We start from the raw sequence: 9,566 nt of genomic DNA on the forward strand, positions 1-9,566 counted from the left end.
AACTCGTCGTCGTCTTCCTCCGCTTATCCGGGTCCGGGTCGCGGGGGCAGCATCCCAACTAGGGAGCTCCAGATCGTCCTCTCCCCAGCCTTCTCCACCAGCTCCTCCGGCAGGACCCCAAGGTGTTCCCGGACCAGATTGGAGATGTAACCTCTCCAACGTGTCCTGGGTCGACCCGGGGGCCTCCTGCCGGCAGGACATGCCCGAAACACCTCCCAATCCAGGATTTTACGTCTAAAATGCAGTTAAAATGTGTGTCCACCAGATGCTCAAACCACCTCAACTGGCTCCTTTCGATCCAGAGGAGCAGCGGTTCTACTCCGAGTCCCTCCCTAATGTCCAAGCTCCTCACCCTATCTCTAAGGCTGAGCCCGGCCACCCTACGGAGGAAACTCATTTCGGCCGCTTGTATCCGCGATCTCGTTCTTTCGGTCATTACCCAAAGCTCATGACCATAGGTGAGGATTGGGACGTAGATCGACCGGTAAATCGAGAGCCTGGCTTTCTGGCTCAGCTCCCTCTTCACCACGACAGATCAGCTCAGCGTCCGCATCACTGCAGATGCCAAACCAATCCACCCGTCAATCTCCCGATCCCTCCTACCCTCACTCATGAACAAGACCCCGAGATACTTAAACTCCTCCACTTGAGGTAGGACCTCTCCCCCGACTCGGAGTTGGCAAGCCACCCTTTTCCGGTTGAGAACCATGGTCTCAGATTTGGAGGTGCTGATCTTCATCCCAGCCGCTTCACACTCGGCCGCGAACCTACCCAGCAAGAGCTGAAGGTCAGAGCTGGATGAAGCTAGGAGGACCACATCATCCGCAAAATGCAGAGACGAGATTCTCCTGCCACCAAACTTGACACACTACACACCACTGCTGCGCCTAGAAATTCTGTCCATAAAGGTAATGAACAGTGAGTTTGGATACCTGTTCCTCTGGGTTCAACGGCATCACATGTGGTGTGCCCCAGGGTTCCGTTTTAGGCCCAGTACTTTTTAACCTCTATATGCTCCCTCTTTGTGGCGTCATCAGGAGACACGGAGTGAATTTCCACAGTTACGCTGATGATACACAGTTGTACACCTCTGTGTCTCCTGATGACACACAGCCAGTGGACACACATTTTAACTGCATTTTAGACGTAAAATCCTGGATGGCAGAAAATTTTCTCCAGCTCACCCAGGACAAAACGGAAGTTTTAGTCATTGGTCCTGAGGCCTAGAGAGAGATACTTTCACCATAACTACAATCAGTATCTTTTAATCCCTCTGAACAAGTGAAGAACCTGGGCGTGATTTTCGACTCTGAGATGACTTTTATCCCCCACATTAAATACATTAATAAAATAGGTTTTTATCATCTCAAGAACATCGTCAGAGTCCACCTCATTCTCTCTCGGGCCAATACAGAGATGCTGATGCATGCTTTTATCACCAGTAGAATTGACTACTGCAATGCCCTGCTTTCTGGTCTTCCCAAAAAGAGTACTTCAGGTCTACATCTTTTACAAAACTCAGCAGCTCATGTCCTGATGAAGACCAGGAAGCGAGGGCACATCACTCCGTTTTTTTTTTCTTCTTCCTCCTCAGTGAGTCATGGTGGATGGCTGCTTATACTGAGCGAGGATCCTCTGGAGGTTTCTTCCTGCCCTCCAGGGCAGCCTAGGTCGCAGGTCGATGATAGACATTGTAGTCATATCATCTGACCTGCGGCCGTATGTTTTGGACACCCGAGTGAAGAGAGGAGCAGAACTGTCAACTGATCACCATCTGGTGGTGAGTTGGATCAGATGGCGGGGAAGATGCTGCATAGACCTGGCAGACCCAAACGCATAGTGAGGGTCTGCTGGGAATGCCTGGCAGAAGAACCTGCCAAGACGGTCTTCAACTCCCACTTCCGGCAGAGCTTTGACCGCGTCCCAAGAGCAGTGGGGGACATTGACTCTGAGTGGGCCTTGTTCCACTCTGCGATTGTTGAGGCGGCTGTTGCTAGCTGTGGTCGCAAGGTGGCCGGTGCCAGTCGTGGTGGCAACCCCCGTACCCGCTGGTGGACACCAGAGGTTCGGGGAGCCGACAGGCTGAAGAAGGAGGCCTACAGGGCGTGGCTGGTCTGTGGGTCTCCAGAGGCAGCAGACAGGTACCGGATAGCCAAGCGGGGTGCAGCAGTGGCAGTTGCCGAGGCAAAATCTCGGGCATGGGAGGAGTTTGGTGAGGCCATGGAGAAAGACTATCGATCGGCTCCAAAGAGCTTCTGGCAAACTGTCTGGCACCTCAGGAGAGGAAGGCAGCAACTCACTCACACTGTTTACAGTGGGATGGGGAGCTGCTGACGTCAACTGGGGCTATAGTCGGACGGTGGAAGGAATACTTTGAGGAGCTCCTCAATCCCACCTACGTGCATTCCGAGGAGGAACCAGAGCCGGGAGACCTGGGAATGGACTGTCCAATCTCGGGGGCAGAAGTTGCTGAGGTAGTCAAACAACTACACAGTGGCGGAGCCTCGGGGGCGGATGAGATTCATCCTGGATATCTCAAGGCTATGGATGTTGTAGGGCTGTCATGGTTGACACGTCCCTGCAACATTGCATGGTATATTTAATATATAATAATAATATATATATTATATTATGTTTGTATACCGTAAATCCTCTAATACAGGCCTGTATTCAATTAACGGCCGGGTCTCATATTTTGGCCGGTGTCGGAGTCGGCGGAGGTGAATAATGGCCGGTCTCTTATTGTGGCCGGGTGGAATGTGGTAACAAGCAAGTACGGGGGGCGGTTGTATCATCATCTCACTTTTGATTTGCCAGTGATAGACCGCGAGGGTAACTTTAACCGTGCAGAGACGAAGAGGAGGCGAAAATTTGATATCAAGTTCAAAGAGAACGTGCGCTGCAGAACACTGGGGAGCAATAGGGGTTGTGTGAACTAGTCGACTTCACTATAGTGACTTTTTATGCCTGTCATCGACTAGTCGCTGTCACGTGATAATGACTGGCAAGATGCAGCCCTCGGAAAAGACAGCAGCCTGCTGTCAGCAGGTGGCAAGCTCCTGTGCTCGGGGGGGGGGGGGGGGGGGGGGGGGGGGGGGGGGGGGCAACACTATGGCGTTTAAAGCGTGCCACAACCCGTGCACGCGCATTGGGTCCACAGCGCGCGTGTGAACGGGACTCGCGAGCGAAAATATACATGGCAGCGCGCGCGTGAACGGGACTCGCGAGCAAAAATATACATGGCGAGAGGTCATTTGTGCACTGAGAGGGAGCAAACTGTGTCTGTGAGCGCACAAGGATGTGCACAAGTGACAAACCTGCGTGCGCGCATTGCCAACGAGCACACGGCAGAGGAAAACGTGCGCGTGCGGCAGCCTCTGCGCGCTCGGTTTCTAATTCCGCTCGCTCGGCTGTGAGGGCTTTTGGCACTCTGGAGGCGTGGCCTGTGGCAGATCTTCCCTGTCCTCTGATTGGTTAGTTTACCCCGCACTTTACTCTCTACCTATCTATATTAAAAAAATCTGAGATTCAGCAGTTGCTGTCATAGCTCAGCTGGGAGAGCGGGTGACTCTCACTCTGGAGGATCCAGGTTTGAGTCCGGCCAAGGAACATAGAGTTGATGTTATATTATTCTTTCCTAATTCCTGTGATATTATTTTACAGTTGTGACCGTTCAACTGTCATTAAACGTCCGAATGTTTGCTGGGCAGTGTTTTAAAAAGTGCACATAAGCTAGATGTTTTTACCAGGTAAAAATAGACTTGTGGGTGTAGGTATGTTCAAGTTTAAAAAGTTCTTGCCTCATTAATGTATTGTTTATTTTTTTCAGCATTTAATTGACAAATTATCCTTTCAAATAATTAATTGATGAGTTACATAATTGTCCATTTAGAATTGTTGAATGGACTGAGTCAAGTTTGGTGCACTTTATATATTTCAAAACATGTTTTTTTTATTTTAATTATGCATATAAATAATTTTAATGTTAATTTATTGAAATATTTCTATTTTTTCATTACCTCACCCTTGTTTTGACAAAAACAAGACCTTGCTGGATAATATCACGGAGAAACTATTTGTTCACAGTACATGGCTCAGTGAGGATCTGTATACCAAAGGAGGAGATACTCAGAAATCTGTCTGCAGATTGTTAAAACCCAGACTGGAAGTGGTGGGCTGTAATAAGAAAGGAGACCAAACAGAGGAGTGGGGGGTTCAACAACTGATTTATTTAACCAAAGTAAGGATTTACTAAAGCAAGTTAGTGAACAGAAAATGGCCAGTGAGGACTCTCCACCACACAGGAGAGACCCAGTGAAAGCAGAAAAACAGTAGGCTTTGTGGGCAGCACCACACCCTGAGCCCAGGTGCCTCCAAGGCTGCTTAACGAGCTGCCTACAACAGAAGAAAAACACAATTAAACACAAATGAAAACCCAAAGAGACGGTGGGGGCAACACAACACGTTCAGGACTACCCAAACACCAGTAATTCTTGACTGCACTGATGTGAGGTGTCAATGGCCATATTCCCCTCTCTTCCAGACTCATATATTTTCCTCAAGTTCAACTGCACTCTGAAGAGGCTCATTTGGATTGTGCCACATAGGCCAGTGACCTTTGTCTCAGCACTGTATGCTGGAACTATCAGCGACCAACCTGGGAATCTGGTGTGTTGAAAATGCTACAACTAGAGATGGTCATCATGGTAGACAGGGGTTTCTTCATTGATGACATTGTGCCCTGCAAAGTGTACAGGGCAGCTTTTCTTTCTGGCAAACCTCAAATGTCTGCATGTAAAGTTATAGAAACAGAAGCCATAACATCTCTGAGTGCATGTGGAGCGCTCCATTCATCTGGTTCAAGAACACTAGGTTTTTGATTGTTATTCCCCTCCTTGCATTTGTAAACAATCAGCTATATGCTGTGGTTTTTCTCCTTACCAACTTTTAAAATAGCCCACTAGTGAAGGCCTGGGCAAAGAAGCCTGATGTCTGAGAACCTCAACATATGTACGGCAACCACACTGTATATTTACACACTTTCATAAAGAAGCTGCATATCAAGCTTTCATTCAGATGACCTTCAACAGTGCTGCACCCTGCTGAGGGACATCCGAGTAAAACCTTGAGATGGCCATTTTCTGTTCACTAACTTGCTTTAGTAAATCCTTACTGTGGTTAAATAAATCAGTTGTTGAACCCCCCACTCCTCTGTTTGGTCTCCTTTCTTATTACAGCCCACCACTTCCAGTCTGGGTTGTAACAATCTGCAGACAGATTTCTGAGTATCTCCTCCTTTGGTATACAGATCCTCACTGAGCCATGTACTGTGAACAAATAGTTTCTCCATGATATTATCCAGCAAGGTCTTGTTTTTGTCAAAACAAGGGTGAGGTAATGAAAAAATAGAAATATTTCAATAAATTAACATTAAAATTATTTATATGCATAATTAAAATAAAAAAAACATGTTTTGAAATATATAAAGTGCACCAAACTTGACTCAGTCCATTCAACAATTCTAAATGGACAATTATGTAACTCATCAATTAATTATTTGAAAGGATAATTTGTCAATTAAATGCTGAAAAAAATAAACAATACATTAATGAGGCAAGAACTTTTTAAACTTGAACATACCTACACCCACAAGTCTATTTTTACCTGGTAAAAAACATCTAGCTTATGTGCACTTTTTAAAACACTGCCCAGCAAACATTCGGACGTTTAATGACAGTTGAACGGTCACAACTGTAAAATAATATCACAGGAATTAGGAAAGAATAATATGACATCAACTCTATGTTCCTTGGCCGGACTCGAACCTGGATCCTCCAGAGTGAGTCACCCGCTCTACCAGCTGAGCTATGACAGCAACTGCTGAATCTCAGATTTTTTTATATATAGATAGGTAGAGAGTAAAGTGCGGGGTAAACTAACCAATCAGAGGACAGGGAAGATCTGCCACAGGCCACGCCTCCAGAGTGCCAAAAGCCCTCACAGCCGAGCGAGCGGAATTAGAAACCGAGCGCGCAGAGGCTGCCGAGCGCGCAGAGAGGCTGCCGCGCGCGCACGTTTTCCTCTGCCGTGTGCTCGTTGGCAACGCGCGCACGCAGGTTTGTCACTTGTGCACATCCTTGTGCGCTCACAGACACAGTTTGCTCCCTCTCAGTGCACAAATGACCTCTCGCCATGTATATTTTCGCTCGCGAGTCCCGTTCACGCGCGCGCTGCCATGTATATTTTCGCTGGCGAGTTCCGTTCACACGCGCGCTGTGGACCCAATGCGCGTGCACGGGTTGTGGCACGGGTCTGACGCGATACAACGCGCTGTGCCAGAGCGTAGGTACTGACACGCGATCGTTCATGTCGGTTCATTTCCTTTAATGTTTTCTGTCTTTTATTTGCGCCTGATGTGTTTCGCTTCTGTGGAGAGGGCACATCACCTTGACCTCCGGTGACGCACCGATCACTGATGCGGCCGCCAAGCAGGGAGCACTCCACTGTCTTTGCGGTCGGTAGATCTGCGTCCTGAGCACGGCCACAGTAACATTATCAAATCAGGTGTCGCCACCTCAAAAACTAATTTAACACGCGATCGTTCATGTTGGTTCATTTCCTTTAATGTTTTCTGTTTTTTATTTGCGCCTGATGCGTTTCGCTGTGGAGCGGGGCCATGGACGTAATTTTTTTTTTTGGGGGGGGGGGGGGGACATGTCCCCCCCACTTTTTCCAAAGTCAAGTTTTGACCCCTGCACTTTTTACCATCCAAAAACAATATTACACTATGTTAAATTGACACTGGTTGAGCTCTAGGACCAAGCGGAAAACAACCGTTTGTGTTGAAGCTCGTTTCCCATTAGAACATACTGTAAAGATACCCCCGCCACACACACACATACACACACACACACACACACTTTTAAACTGAAAATTACGTCCATGAGCGGGACGCATCACCTTGTCATCCGGTGACGCACCGATCACTGATGCGGCCGGCAAGCAGCGAGCATTCCGCTGTTTTTGCGGTCGGTAGATCTGCGTCCTGAGCACGGCCACAGTAACATTATCAAATCAGGTGTCGCCACCTCAAAAACTAATTTAACATGCGATCGTTCATGTCGGTTCATTTCCTTTAATGTTTTCTGTTTTTTATTTGCGCCTGATGCGTTTCGCTGTGGAGCGGGGCGCATCACCTTGTCATCCGGTGACGCACCGATCACTGATGCGGCCGGCGAGCAGCGCGCACCCTGCTGTTTTTGCGGACGGTAGATCTTTTAGAACTGCAGTTCAAAGGTAACTCATAAGGTGAATATATATGAACCCAGGTAGCAGTTTCTCTTTAGGACTGAGAGGAGATGCAGGAAGATAACAAACAGACAGGACAGAAAAATAGTCAAATAAAAACAAGTTAGTTTTTGTACCTGGTGGTTGCAACAAAAATTGAAGGTAATCAGAAGTGAGGAACAGAAAATGAAATAATTATTTTAATGTTTAGAGCAGCAGGAACTCTGAGAGGCTGCAGGCGCATCAGTGAGTTTGCGGCCGCTGCGCAGGGGGAGGGGGGAGATGGCTGAAGCAGTTGTTAAAAGAAATGTGTTGAACTTTGAAAATGTGGGCGCAATTTTAATTGTCAAAAACTCCAGCGAACCATTAGTTCATTTTGCTCAAATAGAAATAGAGGCCTGCCTCTAATTTTGGCCCTCCTTCCAATAAAGGCCTGGAGCTTGATGAGCTTGAGTCAAATACAGGCCCGGGCCTATATTAGAGGATTTACGGTAATATAATAATAGGCTATGTATGCTTTAAGTTACTGTACCTTACAATTAAATGTGTTATCTATGAAAGATGAAATGCTTTGTGGAGTGAAATAACAGGAATTTCTGGGCCAAACACATCCTATTTCATAGACACATCTCTGGCGTTTATAACAAATCAAACCTTTTTAAAATCGGTAGAAAATTGAGCAAGTTAGAGTTGTTTAAATAGTACATGCACCATACACCCCAGTGTCAAGAAAGGAGGCAGGTGTCTGAGGTAAGATGGCCGCTACGTCGCTTCCCATTTGCAAACAGTGGGGACGAGGCATCTAGTGTTTATATACATATCTATGATGACGACTGGAGGTGAGCTCAAATTGCCATTTTGCTTCAGCCAGGTCCTCTTGCCCATAGATATCATATATTAACTAGATGGCCTAACTGGGAGTCGACAGCGTCCTTACACGGCGGCCATCTTACTTCGGACAGTTAACCGTTCTCTAGCTGAGGGTGAGTGCACGGCTCAAATAAAAATACTTATAACTTGATGAAATGTTAACGGATTTACAAATGGTTTGCCTTATTACAAACTGTATGATACATAGACTTGACATGGGATACTTACACATGTTGAAATTACCGCTATTACTTTTGAAACACGACATAATTGTGAACAGTGTGTCCCGGCTAAGCTATTTTGCGCGTTAGGTTGAGAGAGAGACCACAATCAATATTTTTATAGGGTTCGTGTGGTTCAACGAAACTAAGAAGTGTACATAAATCTAATGTTTGTCTAAATGGCTGTCTTGGTGGATGTTTTAGTGTTTATTTGCTGTCTAACTTGGCTTAGAGAAGACGAGGCTGCCGTGGCTGCGCCGCTTACCGACAATGTGAGGTGTGGAAGCTGAGGGTAAAATTGCCCTTGTTTTCCAGGCGGCTTACTTTGTAAAAAAAATGTAAAAAACTTAGATTGAAGTATGTTAAAATAGCGGAAATTGCTGGCTTTTTTTTTTACAGAAATACATGTGAAACACAACAAGCATGCCAGACTTTTGTGCCGCCTATGGATGCTCTAATAGACAATGTCTTCAATCACGACAAAGTGGGATCACCTTTCACTCGTAAGATTTAACAATAACAAACAGTGTTAGGCTGATAAGTCTCTGTAATCTGCTTTGCTTTTAACTGCTTTTTAGAAATAACAGTGATGGCAAAGTTTAAGATCTATCAGCTAACGGTGATTTAAAAAAGTTTAATTGCTTGAATTCAAGATTTCTTGGTTAATCAATCATTGCATGTTTCTTTCTTGACACCTTTTGTTTAACTATTGTTTGTCTTATGTTCATGTTAAAGGAAAAGGCTGTAAACTATTTACAATGATTTATAAAGCTGCCCACATTTTGTCACTTGTTTAAGATTTCCCAAAGATGGAGAAAGAAGAAGGCAGTGGGAAATTGCCCTAAGAAGTGTCTGCGATCTTCCTCAGAGCTGACGCTCAGTGGCGTCATGATCAAAACTGTCAGCAAGGTAAAAAAAAAAACTTCCCCGTGTTTCAAAAAGAACGCTTTAGCCTCTGTCTTCTGTTACTTTTATAATCAAAAACATGTATTATCTGTAATAAACAAGCTTTTCATAACTGTCAGTCTGTCGTTCATTTACTCTTTAATTTTTGAAGTGTTTAGTTAGCCCTTTACTTTAACTCACAATTATCCCAGTTTTCTCTTCTCAAACTTTCACTTTAAATGGGTTGCAGGCTGAAAGTGGAAATGAATATAAATTATTATAATAATTTGCCAAAGCAAGTAT

The sequence above is a fragment of the Nothobranchius furzeri genome, chromosome 14 (genome assembly GCF_043380555.1).
Source record: "Nothobranchius furzeri strain GRZ-AD chromosome 14, NfurGRZ-RIMD1, whole genome shotgun sequence".
Lineage (NCBI taxonomy): Eukaryota > Metazoa > Chordata > Actinopteri > Cyprinodontiformes > Nothobranchiidae > Nothobranchius > Nothobranchius furzeri.